This window comes from Manacus vitellinus, unplaced genomic scaffold, assembly GCF_001715985.3.
Source record: "Manacus vitellinus isolate BGI_N305 unplaced genomic scaffold, ASM171598v3 scaffold_82_pilon, whole genome shotgun sequence".
Taxonomy (NCBI): domain Eukaryota; kingdom Metazoa; phylum Chordata; class Aves; order Passeriformes; family Pipridae; genus Manacus; species Manacus vitellinus.
Window position 1 is genome coordinate 524,859 of NW_021940828.1, and position 26,858 is coordinate 551,716.

At 46.4% G+C, this 26,858-nt stretch overlaps 1 long non-coding RNA gene across 2 annotated transcripts in view; it reads left to right on the plus strand.

Moving 5' to 3' along the window:
* Positions 1-25,018, plus strand: part of LOC108641840 — a 34,642-nt gene extending 9,624 nt beyond the window's left edge. For both annotated transcript variants that reach the window (XR_001922309.2, XR_001922308.1), the window contains exons 2-3: positions 22,304-22,419; positions 24,757-25,018. This is a non-coding gene — a long non-coding RNA (uncharacterized LOC108641840). The remainder of the gene's footprint in view (positions 1-22,303; positions 22,420-24,756) is intronic.
* Positions 25,019-26,858: the final 1,840 nt, after the last annotated feature.

Consider the following 26,858-nt stretch of genomic DNA (forward strand, 5'->3'; position numbering starts at 1 on the left):
GTATCTGCAGAACGGGGTGACTAAGAAGAAATAGTGGTTGTATTTATGCTGCTGCTTCAAAAACTTTGGAGCAAACCTGATTAGTGTTTTCTAGTGATCTTTAGCTTGTTGTCTTGATGTTCTGAATCATGAAATCAACAGAGCTGAATCATGAAAAAGCATAGCATAAAACACTGGATAATTAGTCTCTTTTGAATATTAGATTTAGATTGGATATTAGGAAGAAATCCTTCCCTGTGAGGGTTGGGAGGCCCTGGCACAGGTTGCCCAGAGAAACTGTGGCTGCCTCATCCCTGGAAGTGTCCAAGGTCAGGTTGGAGGGGACTTGGAGCAACCAGGGATAGTGGGAGGTGTCCCTGCCCATGGCAGGGGGGTTGGACTAAAATGATCCTTAAGGTCCCTTCCAACCCCAGCCATTCCATGATTCTGTGTTTCTATGAAATTATTTGATAATTATTGTGGTGTTTAATGTGTGCAGGAAACACAGAGCCTGTCCCTGTAGTAACTTTTGGATTTGACCCATTTCAACCACATTTTTCAGTGTAGATTTTTCAGATAACAAATGCTTGCGGAGTCCATGAAAACAGAGGAGAGAGAAAAACCTGTTCCAGTCCCCAGGGAGTAAAAGCTGACACATTGTGTCAGAGAGTCCACAAGTGAGTTCACCAGGAGACACCAATTATTCCAGCTGACAAGGTGGTGATTGTTCAAAGGTTGGACTGGATGATCTTGAAGGTCTTTTCCAACCTAAATGACTCTGTGATTATTTTTCACTGAGCTCCATCACCCCTCTGCTCACAGGTCTGGCCATCCCTGAGGACATTCCTCTTTTCCAAGTAAGTCTTTGGCAGAACTGATGCCATAATCTGAGTCCAGGGCTCCGGTTTTCCTCCTGCAGCTGCTGATCCCAGCTCAGATGGCACTACGGGACGGGGTGGGATAGATCTCCACGTGTTCCGTGGATCTGTGGGAGCTCCCCGTGTCTCCTGGTTACGGAGATTTTGTTCGATTGTGTTGGTTTAACTCAGTGGGAGGTTGTTTGAGAAGGAAATGAAAGGCTCAATGAACAGCGAATGCTTGAAGAGGTGTTAAGAGGAAATTCCAGGCGTCTGAGCTTTAGGTTCTTTTGTTTTAAGGGGTTTTTTTGCTGTCTTTTCAGCCAGGTGGGTTTTGAGCAGTTCTGTGTCAGGATGTTGGGGACAACTCCTTCTGCAGACAGAAATAAGTGGGAAGCCTGATCCTCTCAGGTGAAAAAACAAGAGGTTTTGTCCCTTTAGATAATATTTTTGTGTCTTTAACTCTTATTTATATTGATTACCTGAACATTGGCACTATTTTGAATTTATTTTCCTAGAAAGGAGTATTTATATGGGAAAAAAATCTGATTGTATAAACAAGTGAGTCTGAAGCAGTGCAGGAAAAGAGGACCAAGATTGGCTGTGCTAAAAGACAAACTTTCCTCACTGTTAGAAGTGATCATGACAATTATATCAGAAGCCTGATAGCAGTGAGGTGATGAGAGGGAGATCTGATTACTGAAACAAGTGAACTTTCCACAGCATTATCTGCCCAAAACTTCATTCTGAGGCAGTGGAATTCTTATTAGACAACTGTGATTTTCCCCATTTTCCTATAGACACACAGTCTTATTACTATTAAGGCCAAGGAGGTGCAATAATATCTCACTTCCTGTAATTTCTGTCCAAGTTACATCAAAGCATCTGCTTCCAACACCCTCAATAATTCTGGCTGCTGGTTTTTGCATACTTGGGATCAATATACTGGGAATAGTGTGAGAATGGAGAGCTCCACTTTGCTTTAAAAGATTTGAAAACTGATCCCCACCACGTTGTGGCAGAGGCTGAAAGTGGAAGGCTTTGTGGGAGGAGGTGTTAAGACTAAGTGTTGACATCTTCCTCCAGATTTTATGCAGTTCAAAAAACGATCCCTTCTTAATTATCCCTTTGATTTATTCATCTTTCCCGAAGTTTTTTTCCCATTACTGAAAGGTGGCTGCATGTGCCTGTCTCCTGTTCTGAGCAGGATGCTGTGTTGCTCTTACATCCTTCTGCATCCCCCTGCACATCATTCTCCAGTTCTTGAGCATTCCCTGTTAACATTCCTGCCTGGGAATGTGTGAGTTTGTACAGTTAATATCATACCTGAAGTGCACTGTGAGATGAGACGGTTTAGGAAAAGGATGATAAAAGTCTCATTTCATGAAAATGAATCTTGTGAAACCGCATCTGTAACCTCTGAAGTGACCAAGAGTTCTCCTGGAGAGATGGATTCTGTGAAATGGCACGGCTAAGACACAGAGGGGAATCTCTCTCCTGGTTCCAGGGTGTTAAAACTCATCCCCTGATCTTGGTACCATCTCAGAGATGATGTGATGGGTCAAGAGCTGGCACGTAATTTCAAGCCCCCAGTTGTGCTGGGTTTAACACAGGTTTGGTTTGGCAGGGACTGAACTGATGCACTGGGATGGACCCTGCGGGTGGACGTCGGTCCAACATCTGAGACAGTCCCTGCAGTGGGGACATAAAACCCAAGGGAAGCAGCCAGACCTCCCCCAAAGGAGAAAGCAGACCCTGGTTCAGCTCTGTCAGTGCTGCTGATGCTGCAGATGGTCTGCAGGGTGGTTTTGGCAGAGCCAAGTTTGGCACAGGAGCAGCATCACCTTCCTGTGAGGACAGGCTGAGGGAGCTGGGGGGGCTCAACCTGGAGAAAAGGAGGCTCAGGGGGGATCTGCTGGCTCTGCAACTCCCTGACAGGAGGGGGAGCCAGGAGGATATCGGGCTCTGCTCCCAGGGAACAAGGGACAGCACAAGAGGACAGAGCCTCAAGCTGTGCCAGGGGAGGTTTAAGTAGGATACCAGGAAGAATTTCTTCACTGAAAGGGTGATTAGATACTGGAATGTGCTGCCCAGGGGAGTCCCCATCCCTGGAGGTGTCCAAGGAAAGACTGGACATGGCACTCAGTGCTCTGGTCTAGTTGACCAGGTGGTGTTCCATCACAGGGTGGACTCAATGATCTCAGAGGTCTTTTCCATCCTAATTGATTCTGTGATTCCTTGATTAAACCTTGGCACAACCCATCTCTGTGAGCTGCTGCCTTAGGTCCTGCCCCCAGAGTTCCTAATCTGGGGCAGGCAGCAGTGAATGAGGCTGTAGTACCACGGTGCTGCTTTTCAGCAGCAGCAGATTCGGGTTAAGTTTGGCCACAGCAGCTGTTCCAGGGCAGAGCAGGTGGAAAATGCCAAACCTTGCATGACTTGAGAAAAGATGTTCTCACTCTGCTCACCAAGGAGCGTACCAAGTCGAATTGTGGAATATCCTGAGCTGGAAGGGACCACAAAGATCACTGAGTCCAACTCCTGGCCCTGCACAGACACCCCAACAATCCCACCCTGTCCCTGAGAGTGCTGTCCAAACACTCCTTGAGCTCTGGAAGCCTTGGGGCTTTGAATTGCTGAGGAGGGTCTTTATGTGATTTGATGATTCCAAATGGGTTAAAAAGGCTTTGTGCCTTTGCTTGTAGCACAGAAGCAAGTTAGGAACAAATTCCTCCAGCTTCTCTTCCAGGCTGAAGGCAGTTTCTAGTAATTGTCCTCCACAGAGGGAAGCAGGAGTGGCTTAATGGACTTGTCCCTTTGCCATCTCCTGTAGGGTTTTGGTCCCACATCATCCAAGGTGGACCCCTGGTCTGATATCACAGAATGGTTTGGGTTGGAAGGATCATTTAGTCCAACCCCCTGCCATGGGCAGGGACACCTTCCACTATCCCAGGTTGCTCCAAGCCCTGTCCAACCTGGCCTTGAACATTCCCAGGGATGGGGCAACCACAGCTTCTCTGGACAACATGTGCCAGGGCCTCCCCACCCTCACAGGGAAGAATTTCTTCCTAAAATGTCTGATCTATACCTACCCCCTTTCACTTTGTTTATCTGACATGGATTAATGCCCCAGGAAGGCACATCAATTACACCAAAAAGTCTTCCCATATCACCTCATCCCCAACGTAATTTAGGTGAAGATTTGAAGTTACCAATAATAGGAGGAGGTTTTAAACTCCAAGCATTGAAAAACGTGGTTTGAGGTGGGATCAGGGAAGAATTTTGCAGGAACTCAAGTAAATGGTTTTATGAAGAAAAAGAATGACCAGTAGAGCTTTTTAGTCTTATGTCTTGGTGCATTTTCCAGTATTCCAGTAAAGTTCCAGCTCAACCTGACTCACCAGCTGATGTCCAGTGTCTGCTGTTACTCTGGGATGGGGGGATTTACAGCTGGGGAGATTTTTGTCCTGCATTTTTTCCCAGGAGAAAAAAAATAAACAAAGCAAGGCAGCTCTGTGCTGGTGAGAATATGAATGTGCTCATTGACAGCTTCATTTAGTGTTTATAAACATCAGGGATCACAGGAATGTTGTAACTTCAGGTTAGTGATTTTTATTTTTATAAAAAAACCTGCAGTTGAGGCACTTTGAGGCTTCTGAAACAGCCAAGAAAACATTTGTAAGTTTGTAGGAAATCTGTGTCACGCTTCTCAAGTTTATAGCTGGGGGTGGGATTAGAAGTGTCAACTTATCTCCAGGAACTAAAACATCCTGATTGTATCACATGGAATCAGCTTCCAAAACTCATTCCTGCACGGAGAAACCCAGTCAAATAAAATTGGCCACTTTTAAAGAAGGACTTTGAAGCTTTGTGACCACTGGCATTTGTGTCAAACCAGGGTTATTTACAGGCTGCTGTGAAGGGTCTTAACTAATCACTGCCAGCACTATCCAGTTTTTCATGCTTAGAGAGAAGAACTATCAAAGCCTTGAGTTTTGAGTGGGGTCAAAGAGGTTTTTCACTCGGAGGCACCATGTTATGATCTCTGCTAGAGGCACAACAGAGCAGTGGGGTTCATTTTGCTTTCAATATGCAAAAAAAAAAAAAAGGAATAATCAGGAGGTAGAAGCAGAGTCTGGACGTTAGAAACACCATCCAGGAGTGTTGGGTTTGTGTTGGGAAAGCCAGAGCTCACCTAGAGCTCATAGTCTCAAGGGGATGTGAAGGACAGCAAGATATGTTTAAAAGTCATGTAGATGTGGCACCTGGGATATGGTTTAGCACTGGGCTTGGCAGTGCTGGTTAAATGGTTGGACTTGGTGATCTTAGAGGGCTTTTCCAACCTAAGTGATTCCATGAACATCTACTCCTGTGTTTTGGCCTCTGTGATTAGCAAAGGTTTTAGAGAGACAGAGCAACATCAGCAGCACCAAAGGGTTGAATCAGGGAGTGCCTGCAGGTCCATGAGACCTGGTGGGTTCCATCTGGAGGTGCTGAGAGGTGGCTGATGTTAAAGCAAGGCCACTCTGAAAATCCATGGAAAGTGGAGAAGGCCCTCAGAGATGGGAGAAAGGCAAATATTGCACCCATATTCCTCAGTCCACAAGGGCAATCCAAGGAGCTACAGGGCAGTCAGCTCCATTTGGACCCCTGGGGACAAATTTCTTGGGACAATTTTCTAGGCATTTGCAGGGAAAGAAGGGGCTTGGGAACAGTCAGCATGGATTTAACAAGTGGAAATCAGGCCTGACCAACCTGAGGATCTTGTAGGTTAAAGTGACTGGATTTGTGGGTGAGGGGAGGACAGTGGGTGGCAGCAACAACAACCTGGGATGGTGGAAGGTGTCCCTGCCCATGGCAGGGGTTGGAACAGGATGAGCTTTAGGGTCCCTTCAAACCCAAATCCTTCTGGGATTCTGTTCCATGATTCACCTTGACTGTAGCTTTCCAAACTGTCTCCCACTGTATCTAAGATGGGATGTTACAGCCAGAGCTGGAGAACCATTTTCCGGGAAGGAATTGTTCCTAATTTCCATTCTAAACCTCTCCTGGCACAACTTGAGGCTGTTTCCTCTCATCCTGTCCTTTGTTCCCTGGGAGCAGAGCCCGACCCCCCTTGGCTTCCCTCTCCTGTCAGGGAGTTGCAGAGCCAGAAGGTCTCCCCTGAGCCTCCTTTTCTCCAGGCTGAGCCCCCCCAGCTCCCTCAGCTGCCCCTGCTGCTCCAGCCCCTTCCCCAGCTCTGTTCCCTTCCCTGGACAAGTGAATCCACCAACATCCCAGGCTCTTTAAGCAGCAGCACAACCTGTAGGCAGAGGGAGTGACTTGACCTCGTTTGCTTGGGATCCACAAAATCCTTCATCAGTTTTGTGCCCCTCCCTCACCAAAGCAGAGGGAGTTCATCAACAGATTGACAGTGTGGGGGTTTTTGGGGGGGGAAAAAAGCATTTCCCTGTAATCTGCATATATTTTCCATAAGATCTTAGATGCTGTGATAAAAAATAAGGTAGATGAAGTGGCTCATCCTCTCTGTGTCATGTCAGAAGCGTGTTCAGGAGGAAAAGCCAGACCAGGAGCTGAGCAAATCGACAACTTACCCTTCCCGGAGCGATGCGAGGGGTTTTTTCACTGCTGAGTTAAGGCTGAGAACAAGGAGCATGTGTTCTCCCTGAGCAGGGCTGGGGCTGTTGGCAAAACTGTTACAAAACATGTAACAAAACTACGGAGTGGGTTGAACTTCCCGGGTTTTACGTTTGTAGGAAGAGGCAGTTGAGATTTTTTTTTTTCCCCCCACCAGCAACAGATTGCAGCAAATCCGAATTATGTGGCTGCCATCTGCTTCCAAACAGGCTTGGAAAACACGGGCCAGCCCTCCCCAGCATGGGTGAGGAGGGTGGTGGGGAGTGTTTACAAGTCTGTGTTTACGGGATTTGGGATTAATGTGCTGCTTTCTTATTTTTAGACAGAGCAAAATTGAATTAAACAGTGAGTTAAACACTCAGTGCCACCAGCTCTCAGCATCGCAGTGTGATTTAAAAAAAATGAGCTTCTGGAACCTTTCTCTACCAAAATATTGTGAAACCACCCCACCCAGTTTGGTAGGATAATCCTGGAATGTGTATTTTGACATTTTTTTTCTGCTTTCAGTCCATTATAACAGGCTTAGATGCCACATTCTGGAGTCTCAGTGGTGAAGCAGAATCCTTCAAAAAAAAAGGAGAATTATAGAATCATAGAATGTTAAGGAGTTGGAAGATCATCCAGTGCCAACCCCCTCTGCCTTGGGTGGGGACACCCCCCACTAAACCAGGTTGGTCAAAGGCTTTATCCAGCCTGGCTTTGGACAATGCCAGGGTTGGGGCATCCACAACCTTCCCGGGCAACCTGTGCCAGTGTCTCCCCACCCTCACAGAATAAGGTAGAGAATATTAGTAGAGAATAAGGTTTTATGGACTGTAAGGCTGGAAAACTGTGATTTCTGGGGTAGGATGTCCATGTCACCATCCCTGGAAGTATTCAAGAAACACGATGTGGCACTTGAGGACATGGTTTAGCAGTGAACATGGTATTGGTGCTGGGTCAGTGGTTGTACTTGGGGATCTTAGAGGTCTTTTCCAAGCTGATTCTATGATTCTGGGATTCCCTGATTCTATGAGTTAGATGTGAGACATTCCAGAGGCAATAAATCACAGGATGACTTGAACTCGCACCGCTGCTGTCGGGACATGTTGTGTATGAGCTGCACAGGTACATCTTCTGTTTTTAGTTTTATGTGTTTAAAAAAATAACAACATGAAAAAAACTGATATTAACAGTAAGGTAAAATGATATTGACAGTAACTCCAGGTTCTGGAGTGAGCACCTTTGGGAAGACATCAGAACAAGGTCCTTGTGCCAGGCTATTCCTTCTACCCCAGTCTCCTGCATCCCTGCCAGCCCATCGTTGTTGGGGGCTTTTGGGGTGACACTGTCCCTCAAGGGGTGAGTTGCCAGGTGGTGACCCTGGTCAGTGCAGACTGGAGGTGTCACTCAGTCTGCAGAATGCCCTGGGAAGCCAAAGGAATAACGGGCCTGAAGTCAAGTGATGTGACCTGTGATGGATCAGGATACTCCGTGATGGAGCAGAGTTCCTCGCCTGGTTATTCCACTTGACTTGGCTGATTTAACTGATTTCACCTGATTTCACACAGAGGGACTTGGCTTTTTTCACTCTGAGGGCCTTTTCTCAGCTGTGGGGATGAATCCAAGAGCTTCCCAGCAGCAGGTGGGCTGGGAGAGGATTTTTATTCCAGTGAAGGTACAGACACAGTAAAAGGAATTTTTGGGTGGTTCATTTATTTGGTGTTTCCATGTTTTCTGTGCCTGGTTTTTAGTGTCTCCTGTGATGCTGCAGCTCCCAGGTGCTGCTCAAAAGAGAGCTTAGCAACTCAGGCACACACAGAAAGCAGCACTTGCACAAGGCACGAGGCAAGGAAACATCTGCACTCCCTGTTTCCTTTAGTTCTTAACTGGAAACCTTCAGCTGGATCATCCTTTTCACTCCAGCTCGTTCACGCCGCTGTTAGAGGAGATGTGGGTGTAATTTATGCTCACATTTACACTGCTGGGGTGGTTTAAAGTGGGAAGTGAGAATCAGCCCTTCGGTTTTTGGTGGTTTCTTTGTGTTCTAACAACAGATGCACAGCTGGATGCAGTAGCCTTTAACCAAGCCCTGGAGCATCTCCTCATTACTCTTAATTCACAGCAGTGCCCGGGAGACCTGTTGCGAATAAGTCACCGGAGGATAAAGAACAGCAGAGCTCTCAGAGCTGCTTTGTTCTTTTATTTGATAATTACGGTTTTGTTTTTCATTATTTAAGCTGGTTTAGTCTGTATTGTGTCATCCTGGGTGTGTGCACTGTTATGGATGGGACAGCTCAGCCGGGGAGGGAGGGATTCCTGGATTCCTGCTCAGAGCACACTCGGATTTACTGATTTGCTTGTGTGACCTTTGGACACAGAAGGGGGTTGATAAATCTCTGCTGACAAGCAAGGAGGCAACACCCCTTCAGGAGGTATCACCACTTGGAATTTGCAAATGCAAACCAGCAGCAATTAGGGAAGAGTGACTTTTGTATTCCAGCTCTAGGAATTTATCTAAGGGAAGATGCCTTTGGTGTGAGGTGTTGACTAGGAAGGTTATGTTTTTGCCAGGTTCCTGGAAAGCTCTTTTTAATAAATTGCTGATCTTTGGAGACCTGTAAAAAATACCATGGATTGCCTTTTATCAGCCTATAATGTGCTTTCATCACTCCAGAGAAGTATGTGAGAGTGATACCCAGTTGGTCCCTGGAGGAAGCAGAGGAGACACTGCTAAAGGCTCCAGATTTCTGGCATTGGAATGGAGTTTAAATTTCCTTGTTAGCACAAATATCCCTCTAACCTGATCACCAAAGTGCTGCCGCTCGTTTCTCACACACAGAATTACTCTGCTGTAATGCTACAAGTAATTTAACTCAGTATACTGAGTCAAAAACAACTCCTGTCTGAAATGTTATGATTTATTGCTTCTCGAGGCTCTTAAGATGGAAATGGCTTTCCAGGCTTGGAGCCGTAAAACATCTAAATATTATACTCTGCATTTACTGAGAGGCAAAATCTATGTGGCATTGATGGCATTGGGATAATAAAGATGAGATCCTGAATGGCCATTTTGCAAATGTTTTCTGAGAACAACATCAAAAAAGTAACCAGGTGTTGTAACCCTGCCTTAGAATCACAGAATGGTTTGGGTTGGAAGGGATCTTAAAGTTTATCCCATTCCAACCCCCTGTCATGGGCAGGGACACCTTCCACTAGACCAGGTTGCTGCAAGCTCCCTCCATCCTGGCCTTGAACACTCCCAGGAATGAGGAGTCCACAACCTCGCTGGGCAACTTAACTCTGGGAAAACTTCTGAAGCAGTTTGCTCAGGAATTTGGATTTTTAAACTCTCACCTCCTTACTTCTCAAATCCTGTGCAACATGCACCGGTGCTTAAGGAATAAAAAAAGATTAGACAATGATTTCTTGGTTTAATCTACCATTTGAAAAAAAAACGGTAACGCTGGAGTTCTTAAATTGTTCCTCTGCTTTCATTACCAGTGATGAAATGCAATTGGTATGTGATGTGTAAACCTGTGGAATACCCACTTGGGCAGTGAGAGAATGAAGGTCACACAACTGTCACTGGAGTGGATTGAGTGCCAGTGAGTGGACTGAAATTAAAGGAATGCTGGTTGCATTGTTGGTGGCACATGGACAGACGCTCTCTCTGCTCCAGAGCAGGAGGAATGCAGCCTGTGCTTTTGCATTTCCACTTCCCACTGACACACTCCAGCCCTGTTCCATCCGTGCATCATTACCTTGGGCTGGTCCAACATTGTCCATCTGAGTGTGTTGTTTTCAGAGACTTCTAATGGTTGCATCTAGTTCCTGTGACACCTCACAGAATCATGGAATGCTTTGGTTGGGAAGGGACCTTAACCATCTTCTACTTCCAAGCCCCTGCCAGGGCAGGGACACCTTCCACTATCCCAGGTTGCTCCAAGCCCCATCCAAGCTGGCTTTGGACACTCCCAGGGATGGGGCAGCCACAGCTTCTCTGGGCAACCTGTACCAGGGCCTCACCACCCTCACAGGGAAGAATTTCTTCCTAATACCCATGTAACCCTGCCCTCTGCCACTTTGATACCATTCCCCCTTGTCCTGTCCCTCCAGGCCTGTGTAAAAAAAACACCCACCAGTGTTTTTACGGGTGGGGATCTGCCAGGATCTCCAGAGGGTTCCAGCTGAGCTCTGAGCAAGGCTGTGTGTTCCTCAGCTCCTGGAGCATCTCTGGGTTGGGCCCACAGCTGGTTAAGCAACTGCTGCTGGTTTAGAGGTGGCATTTTGCCCTGTAATCAGCAGACACATCCTCTTCTTCCTTCTCCCCGGGTCAGAGCTGGTTTTTGACAGCTCCCATGAAGCAACTGAGACCCTCTGTCTTGCTCTTCTCTGTACAAGAAGGTCCATTGCAACCATCCATCTGCCAGCAAACCCTGTGCCTTGCCAGCCAACTCTGGGGCTCACCAATGTGCACCTGCATTTTTATTTAACATTTTAGCTTCTATGGCCAAGTGGAGCTGAACTGGTGTTTGCCTCCAAGGCCAGTTTGTTCCCCTTCTCCTTCCAGTCACTACTTAACTGGCTCTAAAAACTGCTGACAGTTGTTTTAGGAGCTGGTTTTTGGGTCGGGCCTTTTGTAACTCTGCAGCAGGAGGAGGATATTGTTAGAAACCAGGGGAATGGAAGGGTTGCTGTTGCTCCAGGCAGGAGGAGAGGGTGCTTCACTGCTGGAGAATCACACTTTCACTTTGAAGTGCTTCTCCTGCTCCTCCTGTGAAGGCACTCAAAGCCCCTTTGGCAGCACTCCAGCTGCCAGGGTGAGGTGTGTTACTGGGAGCAGGGCAGGAAAACAGGAGGAGTTTGTAACAGAGGTCATAGAATCATAGACCAGAATGATTTGGGTTGGAAGGGACCTTAAAGCTCATCTTATTCCAACCCCCTACCATGGGCAGGGACACCTTCCACTAGCCCAGGTTGCTCCAAGCTCCACCCAAGCTGGCCTTGGACACTTCCAGGGATGGGGCAGCCACAGCTTCTCTGGGCAACCTGTGCCAGGGCCTCCCCACCCTCACAGGGAAGAATTCCTTCCTAATATCCCATCTAATCCCTGTCAGTTTGAAGCCATTCCCCCTTGTCCTGTCCCTCCATCCCTTGTCCCAAGTCCCTCTCCAGCCCTCCTGGAGCCCCTTTAGGCACTGGAAGGGGCTCTCAGGTCTCCCTGGAGCCTTCTCTTCTCCAGGTGAACACCCCCAGCTCTCCCAGCCTGGCTCCAGAGCAGAGGGGCTCCAGGCATCTGAAGTGACTTGTCACCTAGAAACCCAGTGTGCTGGGGGGGATAATGAATGGCAGAACTTTTGCCAGGTACTTTGGGAAAAATAGCAAGGAGATTATAGAGGGGAGTATTCCCACAATGAACACGCTGTGGCAGGGATTTATTTTTTCCCACTGAGGTGTAAAAGCAGGAGGTGTGTGAGCGCTGATTACTGAGGGGAGCGAGTTTCAAACACTCCCCTAATTTAGCACCTCCTGAAATAACTCCGAGCCCGTTAAATGAACGACATTGCTGAGAGTCTTTCTGTCTGAGCACGCCGGGAAAGCAGTGGATTCTCCTGTTTGCAGGGAGACTGAAGAGCCTGAACAAAGGAGGGCAGTTAACGTGCTCAACAGCGGACAAAAATACCTCCCAGCCCACAAGGAGTAGCAATGAATGGTGTGCTGGGAAAAGAGGGCAAGTGCTCCTGCTTTGTGGTCCCCAGCCCTGTCCTCACGAGGTCACGTCAGGCGAAAGCTGCCGGTGCATGGAGGCAGCTCAGGTACAGCTTTTTAGAAGGGCACAGAGTGAAAAATGAGCAAGAAGAAGGATTAACTTGGCTCTGCCTGGCAAGCAGGACCAGAGCCCTCACTGGGGGGAGCACAGAGGAAGGTTGGGTTTAAATTTTGGCAGCCACAGAAAGGTGAAGCAGCATCTGGCTTGTCTTTTTTGGCACTTTCAGATCAAACCCAGCGTGCCTGAGTGTGACCTCGCTCCTTATCCTGCACCACACGGGCTCTGTGTGTGTTCTGATGGGATCTTTCACCGCATCCCGTGCAAAACTTGGTTGAATATTCCGAGATCCTGGACCGCTTCCATCCCTTGGCATCGTAGTGTTTCAGCAAGCACCAATTTTCTTGTTTTTCCCCCGTGCAATTGGAGAGTCGAAATCTGTGATGAATATATTAGTCTTCATTGAATTACAGAACAGACATTTAGCATTTTTCCTGAAGGATCCTAAAATGCTTTACAGGCACTTTAATGTATCACCACCCAAATGCAGCCGCTTTTCATGCTTAGATTTAATTCAAGATGGAGGGAGAGAATTTGCTCTGTTATGTCACAGAATCACAGAACGGTTTGGGTTGGAAGGGACCCTAAAGCTCATCTCATTCCAAACCCCTGCTGTGGGCAGGGAACTTTCCACTAAACCAGGTTGCTCCAAGCCTCATCCAGCCTGGCCTTGAACACTTCCAGGGATATCCCAAAGTTTCTTTACAGGAGGACAGATCGTGAGTATTACAAAACACAGGAGATGGCTACAAGTGCACCCAATCCCCCTCTTACACTGCTGCTGGCCTCAGGCTGAGAGGTGGCACCTCGTGTGGTTTGTTTTATCCAGGATCCAGCTGCATCTTTGGGATTTGGAGGTGCAAGACAAGATCCGTGGCTCTTTATGAACCAGCTGGATGCCCCATTGTGTGTTGCTGGGAGTTTCCATCCTCCTTTTCTCCTGAAATGCAAAACCCTCCAAATATTCAGGGTGAAAGCCAATAAATGATTCATCTATTCTTAGACTCGTTAAGGCTCTGTAATTGGGTGTAGGCACTTCTTCCACTCTCCCAGCACTGTCTCACTCCTGAGCCAAGATTCATTTCCACAGGCAAGTCTCCGCTCTCTTTCCTCACGGATAACGGGTGTGTGAAGAGTCCCTGTAGCTCATCTCTCCTGGAAAGCAGCTCCTACCTTCCTTCAACAACTCCCAGGGATGGCTTTGCTCACTGATGCTCCTGTTGCTCCAGCCCTGAGCAGAGATTTTTAATCAAAGCCACAACCAGCCTCTTGCAGGTCTTTTGTTTCCCAGACTGGTGTTCTGTGGTTTCCTCTTCCTCTGATTTTTTTCCTGTTTCCATTTGAAGGCTCCTGCTCCATCTTCCCCTTTCTTTAAGATATATTTGTGCATTTTTTTCCCTCTTTTGATCAAAAGAATCTCCAGCCCCTGCCAGGATCGGGGTCTCTCTGGGTGTTTTCAAATGCACAGCAAGACAGATTTGGTCCTAAAGAGACCTGACTTGTAATTTGCACTCAGTGGAAGCCCTTGAAATGCAAAAGCTGCCTACAGTGTTTGTACTGGATGTTAAATAGCCTGGACACCAGGCTGGAAAAGGTGAAACACCACTTTTAGAGGGCTGGAACAGCTGAAATCTCCCCCTGAGTCTACAATCATGGCAGTGTCTGAAGAACCTGGCACAGGTTGCCCAGAGAAGCTGTGGCTGCCCTATCCCTGGAAGTGTCCAAGGGCAGCTTGGGCAGGGCTTGGAGCAACCTGGGCTAGTGGAAGGTGTCCCTGCCCATGGCAGGAGAGTGGAACTGGATGATCTTTCAGGTCCCTTCCAACACAAACCATTCTGGGATTCTGTGGTTGGTAGCAGAGTGAACTCCTGACTGCAATTAGAAACCAAAATAACCTGAGGCAGAAGGACAGAATTCAAGTTTGTGGTGCCCCAGGAGGTTTGAGATAACTCTTAAGTTTCCTGGTGGATACCATGATTCCTGCAACCCAGATGGAATCACTACAGAGCTGTCAAGGAAAGAGGAGGGCATGAAGGAGCCAGAGGATAATGCTCCAGCATCTTGGAGATGCTCCACATTTGGAGGAGCCTTCAGGCAAACAATTCACTAATTTTTAGCATCAAATTTCACTTACTTTGCAGGCTGCTGCATTTAGGGAAAGCTGCCATTGAGCAATTCCAGTTTTCTTCACAGCTCCCAAATTTTGTAAACACTGTCACTACAAAAGGCAGAGCCATTGAAAGGACTCTTCCTAAAGTCACAGTGTGGGAGTTAACTCACATTTAAGGTTTGGGTTCATCTCATTTGGGCTGATCTTGTGCAAGTGTGAGACAGGGGGTCAGACCTTGATGGGGTGGTGCTTATTTATCACCTGAGAGCAGAAATACTCCTTAAATGTGATGTATCTGGGACATGGTGGCTTTCAAGAGGGGTTTAACCATTCACAGCCCTCCCTGAGCTTTTTTGGGGACAGTTTGGATACTTTCATGTATCCAAAGAGAATTGTAAATATTAACATGCAGTTCCAACCCCTTAAAGAAGTGTTGCTTTGAGGCTGGAATTTGTGTGTTGGAGACAGATGGGTGAACTGCTGAAGATAATCAGGGGTCAGCTGGTTAAGCCTTATTTTTTGCACAGCCTTGTTGGGGTTACAGAGTGCTCTCCTAAAGAGCATTTACTGCATAATCTGGGGAGATGAGTGTAAGGGAGCCTTTGAAGGAATTAGGGAAATTCAGCTGAGACTATTTTGCATTCAGGCAGGAGAGAGCTGTACAGGAACCTGAACATGGAAGAGATCCTCTTCTGCTCCCCCAGTGATGTCGACCTTAAAAACACATTAAAAACTCCTTTTCCACCTGCCAGGCTGATCTGTGACTTCACTGTGGCCTGACAAAGTGGAGTTGCTGTGAAATGTTCTCCAGCTTTTGGGAGGGGGGAGTTAAGATCACTGTTTTTCCAGAAGAGTGATAAAAAAATGCTGACACTGCTCATTTTTTGAAGGAAAAATCCTGTGTGTCACAGCCTTGTGAGAACTAATGTGGTGTCACAGTGAGCTGGGCAGAGATGAGTTTCCTCACAGTAAGAATCTGTATCAAAATGTGAAATGATGGAAGCTGGAGAAATCAGGCTGGAAAAACAGCTCTTTGGTGTTCCCCCAGCTAATGCCGGGATCGTGATCCTCGGGATGTGGAGTGCAGTGTCCCAGCAGGGCAGCACTTACAGTCTGTCTGCCTGGAAGACCCTGTGGCATCTGTGACAGAACCACAGAGGTGCTGATTTGCTCCTTACCTCTGCTGGGGATAAGCAAATGGCACATTAATAGAGGCTTGGAGGAGTAGTTTGTGCTCTGGAGGGCTGCACTGAGGAAAATATTCCCTTAGGAAAGGGTTTCAGGGTGTTTAGGTGTCAGATCAGGCTTAGGAGGAGTAACTTCAGCAGTGTGGACTATCCTGATCATGGGATAGCTGTGTGGAGCTGTACAAGGGGAAGAATCATCTCCTGAAGAAAGCAAATGACAGGAAGGATTTAACTTTGCTTTCCTAGAAGTGATGCTGTCGCTCCCAGAGGAGCTGGGATGCAGGAAGAGATGTCCAGAACAGACCCCATGGCTCAGGGTGGAGCTGCACAGTTGTCCCCATCCCTGGATCCAGAACAAATCTGACAGTCCTGCTGCCATTTATTTTCCCATAAAAATGGAGCCATCTCCATGAAGACAGGCTGGGAGAGCTGGGGGTGTCCCGCCTGGAGAACAGAAGGCTCCAGGGAGACCTTCCAGTGCCTGAAGGGGCTCCATGGGAACTGGAGAGGGATTTTGGACCAGAGATGGAGGGACAGAACAAGGGGGAATGGCTTCCCACTGCCAGAGGGCAGGGCTAGATGGGGTATTGGGAAGGAATTCTTGGCTGTGACATAGTAACTGATGTGTTGGTGGCATTCCTAGACGTGTTTGCAGAGGATCCCTGTTTAATAGGATATCCAGATGTAGGTGTGTTTCTCTGGATGTTCTTGGGATAGATCTCCTTATTCTGAATTCTCATAATATGAGTGACCAAAAAACCAGACAAACCCTAAGTGCTGGTTTGGTTTTACTGTTTGTTACCCTGAAATTCCTTGCTGGGATACTGGCCTGACCTCAGCAGTTGGACTTGATGATCCTAAAGGTCTTTCCCAACCTTAACAATTCTATGATTCCATGATTCTCTGTAATGCTTGTGAACTGGAGAAAAAAATCTGTTAAAATTGGCATGTTCAGTAGCCAGCAATATCCAAAAAGCCCTTTTGCTCCTCTCAGGTTACTTTTGTATATCCAAAGAACCTGATTTGAGCCATGGATTTGATGTAGAAGATACTGATATGCTGCTGGAGGTCCTTCACATTCCCATGCCTTGGCTTCCCTACACCTTTCCCCAAAAGCTTCTCTAACCCCCTGGAACACCCCTTGGCACAGGGTAGCCCTGCTGCTGGATCCCCCTCTGGAAGCTGCTCTAATATTAACCCTGAGCAGCTAATTTTGTCCTTTCTGAATTTAATTTAGACTTTCACAAAGCTCTCCCTTGACCTCAGGAGTTCAGGGGAAGCTCTGTAGAGGAGTGGCTGTCTGTCTTCCCTGGCATGTGTTGTTCCCAAACCAGGTTTATCACCAGCCTTTCCCAGATTTCCATTAAAAGCACTGATGTCCTGGTGTGTAATATTCTGGATAAATCCAGCTGTATTAATGTCTTATCTGATTTCTCCTGTGACTTTCTTGCTACCCAGAAGAAAACCAGGGAATGACCTCCCTCTGATGTGAGTATTCTTGCCATGAGAGGGAAGAGGAGTACGGATCATGCTTAAAATTTTCCTTTTGGAATACCAATCCAGGTTGATGGAAATGATTTGTTATTGCTCCCCAAGGCATAAACTTGTAGTGGAGGTGCTGGACATAAATAAATGCTTTAAGCAGTTTAACTGGAAGTCTGGATCCTCACCATCCCCCTTTTCCCTCCTCAGTCTCCATTCCTCTCTCCTGCCTGGCACCGTAATGACTCAGAGGGGTTTGTATCTATTTCCACGTGGCTGCCTTGGAGATCTTTTTCAGCCAACTTCCCTTTGGACTATCTACAAACATTAAAAGATGTTTGAAATTACTCAACCTCAACGGTGCTTGAAATCGAGCCACATTCTGTTGTGTCAACACAGTGAGTGCTTCAAGTGCTGGTTGTGGAGGCAGAAGAAAGGTTTCCAGCTCTGGTGCTGCCCACAAAGCTCCCTTATTAAGTGATGTTTCCCCACCTGGGAGCTTAAATGTGCTGCTCTGGTTGCTTGTTTGTCCATCTTCCTTTATTTTATTTGCATTCTATGATCAATGAACAGCTTGAAACAGTCCCTTCAAGACCTGCTGCAAGATTTCCACCCCCCCTGCCGTGGCCAAGGGCACTTTCCAGTATCTCAGATTGCTCCAAGCCCCATCCATCCTGGCCTTGGGACACTTCCAGGGATGGGGCAGCCACAGCTTCTCTGGGCAACCTGTGCCAGGGCCTCCCCACCCTCACAGGGAGGGATTTCTTCCCAGTATCCCATCTAACCTTAGCCAGGTTCAAGGCCAGGTTGGACAGGGCTTGGAGCAACCTGGGATAGTGGAAGGTGTCCCTGCCCATGGAATGGGGGTTGAAACTGGACGAGCTTTAATGTCCCTTCCCACCCAAACCACTCTAAGATGTTTCTATAGTCCTGCTGACTGATAGGCTGGTTCTGTCTGGGTCATGAGGACAGGTAAATTTACTCTCTTAATTTTGAAAATGATGTATTTCAGTGTGTACAACACAGTCCCTCTGCTTTTCCTGGCTCAGGATTTCTTTCCTTCACAGCTTTGATATTTTTTTAGTAAATGTCTGCTTACAGCCCACTATAATCTGATGTCTAAAGGCATCTTTTAAGTAAAAATGAGGCTTGAGTTTATTTTTCAGGTCAGGCAGTGGCTGAGTGCTCAGTGAGCTCTGCTGATGTTGGATCAGATGGTGAAAAAAAATCCTCTCTCTGCTGGTTCCACCTCCCAGCGAAAGCAGCAGATTTCCCTCTGAGGTCAAATTAAGGAAAATACTTAAAAGACCTATGATTTCACAGCAAAGTCCTGTGATAGTGTTGGAGCTGCAGAGGGGAGGTTGGTAAAGGCCTGTTTTGTTGCCTTCCAGTTGGGATGTCTCCTGAGCAGTGCTGTGAGTGCCAGACTAATGAAGCCTGGTGTCCCGGGGGCTCGGGGCTCACGCTCGGCTGCTCCGGACCGAGGAGGGAATTGCAGAGCTCTGGAAGGTTTTTCTCTCATTTCCAGGCCTCTCCTCTGTGCAGAGCCCAGGAAATGAGAGGTTCACACTATTGCCTTTCCCCAAGGATGAGAGTAAAGGAGGCCCCACTGCCCCCATTCAGCATCAGGGTGAACTTTCGTGGCTCCAGCGGATTTTAAGCATTTATGTTCTATGGAAACTCAGGGTCTAGGGAGTTAAATCATAAAGGGGGGGCTGAGGGACCAGGGGGGGCTCAACCTGGAGAAAAGGAGGCTCAGGAGGGACCTTCTTACTCTCTCCAACTCCCTGACAGGAGGAGGGAGCCAGGTGGGGATTGGTTTCTTCTCCCAAGCAACAAGCGACAGGATGAGAGGAAACGGCCCCAAGCTGTGCCAGGGGAGGTTCAGGTTGGACATCAGGAGGAAATTCTTCATTGGAAGGGTTGTTAAACATGGGAAGGGACTGCCCAGAGTGGTGGTGGAGTCCCCATCCCTGGAGGTGTCCAGGGAATGACTGGACATGGCACTCAGTGCTCTGGGTGGGGGGACAGGGTGGGGATTGGGCACAGGTTGGAATTGATGATCCTGGAGGTCTTTTCCAGCTCAGAGGATTCTGTGAGTCTGTGAAGAAGGGTAGGAAGGGTCTCAGCTGCAGGGAGGACACAAGGTCATGTTTCCATGGGTGTCTCTAGTCATGGACACTGGGCCTGAGCCCCAAATTGGCTGTTAGAGGGCAGAGGGAAGAGACACCCTGAAGGTTCCTGTTCCTCCTAAGGCTTTGTTGAGAGAGGAGATAGACTGGAAATCAGAGAGGACACGTGGATGTGGGAAGCTGAATGAAAGGGGTGTCTGAAAAGGAATGACAAAAGTGGATTTCAAGTGAGAACGTGGGAAGGGATGGTGCAGGGATGGCTTTGCTTTGTAGGCAGGTTGCAAGTCTTAAATCTTAGAGTTCCCAGGAGATGTTTGAGGATAAAATAGTAGGGGAAGAGAAGAGCATGGCAGCTCAAGGTTGTTATAATATCCAGTATCACTGGCTTGTCCTAGGGGAGATGATGCCTCCTGAAAGGGGGTGAAGTTTGCAAAGGGTTTGGGAACGGTAAAAAACCTCATTAAAATGTTTGTTGAAGGACAGCAGGACTCACTCTCCTAATAATTGCAGGGATTCAGGAGAAACTTCCAAATGCAGCTTTGAAAAGAAGTATTTAGGAGAGAAAGTCCCAGACCACTGGATGTTTACTCCAAAAGAGCTGTTTTCCAGAGGCTGGATGGAGATCCCTAGAGGTGTGTGTGCAGTAAGTGCCAGAGCACTGGAGGTTTGGATGTTGTCTGCTCCCTAAGAGCTGTGTTCCAGAGGCTGGATGGAGGGGGTGTGTGTGCATCCCTGTGTGTTTTGGAAATCATGCACATTTTTGAGGTGACTTTGGTGTGATTGTCACATGTAAGGAGCTTGAGGTTCTTAGATACCTTCTGCAGTGGGACAAGTGGGGATCATGGAATTGTGGAATGTCCTGAGTTGGAAGGAACCCACAAGGATCATCCGGTCCCACTCCTGGTCCTGCCCAGGATACTCCAACAACCCCCCGTCCCTGAGAGCATTGTCCAAACACTCCTTGAGCTCTGGCAGCCTTGGGGTCCCTGACCACTGTCCTGGGGATCCTGTTCCAGTGCCCGACCACCCTCTGGATGAAAAATGGATGCTCAGTCGTAACCTCATGGCTCCTAAAGATCTTTGAGCGCTCCCAGCAGCTGAGCTCCGCGTTCCCTCTCTCAGCGCGGGCGTTCCACGTGCCATCTCCATTTGGAACGTGCCATTCATCTGGAGCATTCATTAACATGGGGAATTATTTGCATATTATTAGCATTATTACATGGCAATAAAGCTGCCGCTGGTTCTCCCCTCCCTCCGTGTCTCCTTCATCACCCGCCTTTAGAACGCTCTGAATCCCGTTTGTTGTGTGACAAACTGGGCTGATAAATCTCGTTACTCACTTGAATGGCTGGGAGACTTCACTGCACATTACTGAATTTGGTGAATTATGTAATAAATGCATAATTAAAATTAAACCCAGAGCCTCTCGTGGAACCTCAGAAAATGCCGTTCGTGATGAATTACGGAGAGGCGTTCGCGGGGTACTGAAATTGAAGCCTAATTATTTGGATTTATTTTTAATCAATATTTAATGTGCTACCTGTAAGGTCCTGCAGACCCACAGCAATTCTGCTGTTGTGGCTTTGCTGGAAAGCACAGAAAGTGTGTGTAGAATAAGATGTTTGTTTTCATGGGGCTTCATATTTTAATATTTGATTACAGAAAAGGAAACTCCCCTGAGCGCAAAAATTTCTTCAGCCAAGCGAAATGTCTGTGAGGGGTCGGGTTTTGCCCAAATCTTTTCCCACTTGATCACCTTTGAATATTGCCCAGAGAAATTGTGGATTCCCCATCCCTGGAAGTGTCCAAGGCCAGGTTGGAGGGGGCTTGGAGCAACCTGGCATAGTGGGGGTTGGAACTGGGTGATCTTTAAGGGCCCTTCCAACCCAAACCATTCCATGATGGTGGTTTATCGAAGGAGAATCACAACAACAGGAAATAATTTACTCTAATGAAGCTCTGCTTGATTGTTCACTCAGCAAATTGGCATCAAAATCACCTGAAAATCTTTCCCATGTTGTATTTCTGTCGTCCTGGTTCTTATTTCAAGGCAGCTGCCCAAACTGCTGTCAGGTCTAAACTTGAGATGTGCTAAAAAACTTCTTTTCTCTGTGCTTGAAACGGGCTTTGGAGATATTTTCTTGGGCAAGAGGAGCAATGTTTTGAAGGCAAACAGCCTGCAAGTTTAATTTTGAAAGGTTTGTCTCTTAAGTAGGAAATTGAATAGAAGGGATTTGATTCCTTTAAATCCCCGATTCTAGAGAAAGCAGCTTGAGATCTCAGTAAGAGAATTAACACACGGGTTAAACTCACAATAAGAAGCAGGACTTGGAAAATGCCTATTCAGACGCCCGTTAAGGAAATAATAGGATTAGTTCTTGTCGTGTCAGTGTGGATTCCTCAAAGTGGGGGCTGTGTTGGTGCCCTGGCCATGAAATTGGGGACAATGCCAATAAAGATGACTTTTTTTGGAGGCAATTCCTTTGAATGTTTAAGCTGGTGCTTGTGTACACACACAGCACAGGTAATTCAGGGTGACAAATAAGCCACTGATAATCCTCCCCCCTCCCCAAATGGGTTGTTTGGGACGGAAACCAAAAATCAGGAATACACTGTGGCAGCATGTTTTAAGTGCCTGTAAACAAATTTTTATTCATTTCTATCATCTGTTGGAAGGACACCATGTATTTCCATTGTAGGTGTATATATATGTGTGTATATATATATGTATACACTATTCTATATACTATTATATATGTATATATACAAATATATGTACTATATTACTGTATATTTCCATTATATACGGTATTATACTATATACTATACTATTTATACATATATATACACTTACACTATTCCATTATATGCTGTATATTTCCATTATATGTTTTTGATAAGCCATGTGTTCCAATGTGTATATATTTTAATGTATATACTTATATCCATCATTTAAGATGAAGCACATTTTTGTCTCTTGTTTTATTTGTTTGTTTGTTTGTTTATTTATTTGTTTATTTTCACTGTTATTTTCCAGTCCAACAAACCATTCTTTTCAGTTTCCTGTGCCTGCCATTCCATAATCATCCCATCTGTGTCTTTGTTTTTAGCTTAAACCAGAGAGAACGAGGCGTTAAGGCAGAATTGGGGTTGGTTTGACGTCACCTGATTCCATCATAGAAGGTGCTGTAGGAGATCAACGTGCTGGAAAACTTCCAACAAAATGGTAAAGAGAAAAAGAAAGGCTTGTGTTGTGCTCTCACTCCTCTGCTTGTCTTCAGACGCAGCTGCTGCTTCTCTGCAAAGCTCCTCTTTACTTTTCTTTGGGGTTTCCGTGGTGTGTAAAGTCCTGGATATCCTGTAATTCCCTAAAAAGTGCTTTGAGAGCAGAGGGGAGTTTTACCAAGCAAAAAACTTCTAAGAAATTGTGGATTTCCCATCCCTGGAAGCGTTCAAGGCCAGGTTGGACAGGGATTGGAGCAACCTGGACTAGTGGAAGGTGTCCCTGCCCGTGGCAGGGGGGTGGAATGAGATGGGCTTTAAGGTCCCTTCCAACCCAAACCATTAAGTGATTTGGGTTGCCATTAAATGACTAAGAATGAAATCAAGTTCTGTCTAGGCAGATAATTGGCAAATGCACCAAATCTGCCTGTGAATTGTCCCCAGTGGAGGAAACAAGGCAGGCACAGTGCTCGGGTTGATATTTCACAGCAGAGCTTTCCCGAGTACTCCTTGAGCTGCAACTTAAAGAAGCCAAAAAAAAAAAAAAAAAAGCTTCACAGATTGGTCTATTACAGAGAGTATTTGCTGTGTTTTGGCAGAGGGTTTATTTAGGGGGCGTGTGTGAAGCTTTTGAGAGAAGTCTCTTCACATTTTGAAGTGCCAGACTCGTGCCTCTAACGCTGCCTGCTCCGAGTCGCAGCCAAATCCGTGCTCGTTCCAGCTCGAGTGTGTGTTTTAGCAGAGTGTTACTCCACACAAGAGTAATCTTTTAAAGCTGAATAATCTTACAGTTCTGGAGGACAGCAATATATCACATTACTGAGCTTTCAATTCAGGATTTTAAAGAAAGGAGTTAATTTAGAAGAGCTGCACTGAATGCACAAACACATATGTGCATATGTACCGTACATTTTTCTCATCCCTGGATTGCTCTTGCATGAAATTCCTCATTCTGCTCTCTGAGCTGTTCCTTTCTTACTCACTGACAGGAGTTGCTCTCTTCTAACCAAAAGTGCTTATCCATATTTTAAGTACATGTCTTTTTAAATGTGTCCATTTAAATTAATATTTAACAGAGCAGAGTCATGTCTGTGGTGTAAAGTGTCCACTTATGGCTGATCGTTATTTGAGGTGATTGAGCCTCCTTGTACTTAATTTTTTGTGCTTTTTATCCAGCAGGATCGTTTTTAGATGAGTTGATTTACACCTCAAAGCAGGCTATTTCTCCTGGAGTACTGGGTTTCTCAGTTAGCAGCATCCTTTTAGCAGCACAAATGGTGCACTGAGTGCAGAAGGATGTCTCATCCCAAGCTAGATATCCCAATTCCTGTCCCAGTATTAGGTGGAGTTACCAATCTGTTGGTACCCACTTGTACAACATTTTTTTAAAGCCTTTGGAATGGTTAATTTACCCTGCTGGGATTTTTTTTTTTTCCAGCTGACTTCATTTATCAGTCTCTTCGCTGAAAAGGTGCTCAGACATTAGAACAGGCTGGAGCCGCCGTCCCTGGAAGTGTTCAAAAGATGTGGCACTTGGTTTAGTGGTGGCCTTGGCAGTGCTGGGACAGTTGGACTTGATGATCTCTGAGGTTTTTCCAACTTAAAGGATTCAGTGATTCTAAGGGAGGTGTCCAGTCAGAGCTACTTGTCTTGGCTCCCTCTCAGTTGGCAACACTCAATGTGTCCTCTCCTAGAAATCCTTCTTTTGTTTCCAGCTTTGACTGGATACCCACCTCAAACAGCAGACCTTTGGTGGGATGAGCTTCTCTACCCCATCAGGGATCCTTGAACATCCTCTGGTGCCTCTGGCATTTTATTCCCTGGGTGATAAGCTACAATATCCCACTGAGAGCTGCAAAACTTCCCTGCTGCACAGGATGGCCTTGGCCATGGATCAGGGAAGCTGGCTTGCTGATTCCATAGAATCCCAGAATGTTTTAGGTTGGAGAGGAGCTTAAAGCTCATCTTGTTCCAACCCCCTGCCATGGGCAGGGACACCTTCTACTAGACCAGGTTGCTGAAATGCAACACCTTGTCCTGGATCTGAGCCCTGTGACCAGTAGTCATAGAATTTTTAATTTTGTCAAGCAAATACTGTATTCCTCTAGTTCTGCTGAATTTTTTCCACTAATAAATAGGAATGTGAGAGGACACCACGTGGAAAAATACACCTGTTGTACTTAGAAGCAGGTTTTTGTCAAGTGGTTCAGTTCCTGTTTGTCTAAAGCATTATTTCAATTTTTATTTCACTATTTAAGCTTTAATTGATAGAAAATGGTTTATTTAATATTTGAGCATTACTATTTATTCATTTTTTTTCTTTTCTTCTTTTTTTTTTTAGGTCTGAAAGGTTTTTATGGGTGGTGAGATGTTCCAGTGCTTGGATCAATGTGTTTCATTAAATATCGGGAAGGAGTGGATTCTTTTTTTTTTTTGTTGTTTTCTTGGGTTATTTTAAGTTGCTGTAATTATAAGTCAGCAGAGCTGATCCAGGTGAGAGAATCATGTAATGGTTTGGGTTGGAAGAGACTTTAAAGCTCATCTCATTCCACTCCCTGCCATGGGCAGGGACACCTTCCCACTATCCCAGATTGCCCCAAGCCCTGTCCAGCCTGGCCTTGGACACTTCCAGGGATGGGGCAGCCACAGCTTCTCTGGGCAACCTGTGCCAGGGCCTCACCACCCTCACAGGGAAGGTTTTCCTCTCAGTATCCAATCACATACAAATAAATGTGCACAGAGCAAATTAAACCATCCCAGGCAGGAAAAGATCTGGAGGAGCTGCCACAGAAAACAGCAGAGGGAAGTGGGAGGGTTTGACCAACGAGTTGTTCAAGCTCAGTTGATCTCAGGAGTGGGATGGAAACTGTGATATCCTCATGGACCAAATGAGGCTTCTTTTAGCAGAGAAGGTTCCACAAAAGAAACTGGGACTTTTGACAAGGGTAATCAGTGATAGCACAAGGGGGAATGGCTTTAAACTGAAGGAGGGGAGATTTAGATGAGATTTTAAGAAGAAAGCCTTCCCTGTGAGGGTGGTGAGGCCCTGGCACAGGATGCCCAAAGAAACTGTGGCTGCTCCATCCCTGGAAGTGTTCAAAGCCAGGTTGGAGCAACCTGGGCTAGTGGGAGGTGTCCCTACCCATGGCAGGGTGTGGAACTGAATGATCTTTTTGGTCCCTTCCAACCCAAACCATCCTGTGACTCTGTGACTCCATAAGAGCTTGTCAGAAGTAACTCTGCTCTCCGGGATATTTAAACTGCTCTGTTCTCACCGAGCCGCTGCTGAACCCTCTAAAAGAGCAAGGCTTTAACTCCCAGCCTGGTGTGTCTCCCGAGTTCAGACATCTCTGCAGAAGATTAAGCAAGTTAGAGAAATTAGCTTTGATCCCTTTCTGCCAGCATAGGATTATTCCACATCACGCTGGGTTTGAAGTTCATGTCTAATCCAGTTTTACACGTCTCGGGGGACTCGGCTTCTTACGGCTCCGTCTGCGCCGCGGCCGTGTGGTGCAGCCTCTGATTTAGTGCTGCTCACTTGATACTGAGATTCAATTTGCATTTCCATTACTGCCTCCCATTTCATCCCCGTGCCACGTACATAATGTCCCTGCTTTGTGGGATATGGCTTCCAAAGGCATATGGATCGTTATCCCTGTGCTATCTTAGATTCTCACTACGCGCTCAGTCAAGATATATATAGATGGATATTTAAAACACCCTCTTGCAAGCAACTCTGGGTGTTTTGTGTGTAGGTTTTCAAGCTGTAGAACATACTTACCTACAAAAAAGGTTTGTAGTGTCCACCTTGGATGGAAACAACTGGTGTGAAACAGGATTACAGGAGCCACATGTGCGGAACTAATGCTGAGCAAGGCAAAGAGGAGGCTCCTGTTACTGTTTTCCAGAGGTTTAATCATCAATCCTGAGGGTTTTTTTAATGCACTGCATTTTATTTATGATGTTTGTAAACCCATAAGTTTTCTTTTTAATAAATGTGTATTTTCAAAGCTGAAAAAATCCTTGTCTGTGATCCTTTGAAGTGCTTTTTTACGGGCATTCAGCATTCCAAACGTTTTCTCCTCACACACACCAGGGATCAGGGTAACAGAGCAGCAGAGCAGTTCAGCCCATGAGCTATTTTAAGTCCCCAAACGATGCATTTAGAAATGATAGAGTGTTTTGCTGGACTGACAAAAGCTTGGTCAGGGCTGTGTTGGGTTTGCACCCACATCACTCCCAGGGACCCTTCAGGAACTGCCTTCTGGAGTAGAAAGTATCGGATAGGTCAGAAATACAGTTTATACACCAAAAATGTGTTTTATAGGTCAAGAATTAAAATTTCCAGTTTCTAGGGGTGTCTGTATTTTAATGGGAAGCCCAAGAGATCCCAAAAATGAATCCTTCTCTCTCCCTGTTCCTTCATTTCATACACACCTTGTA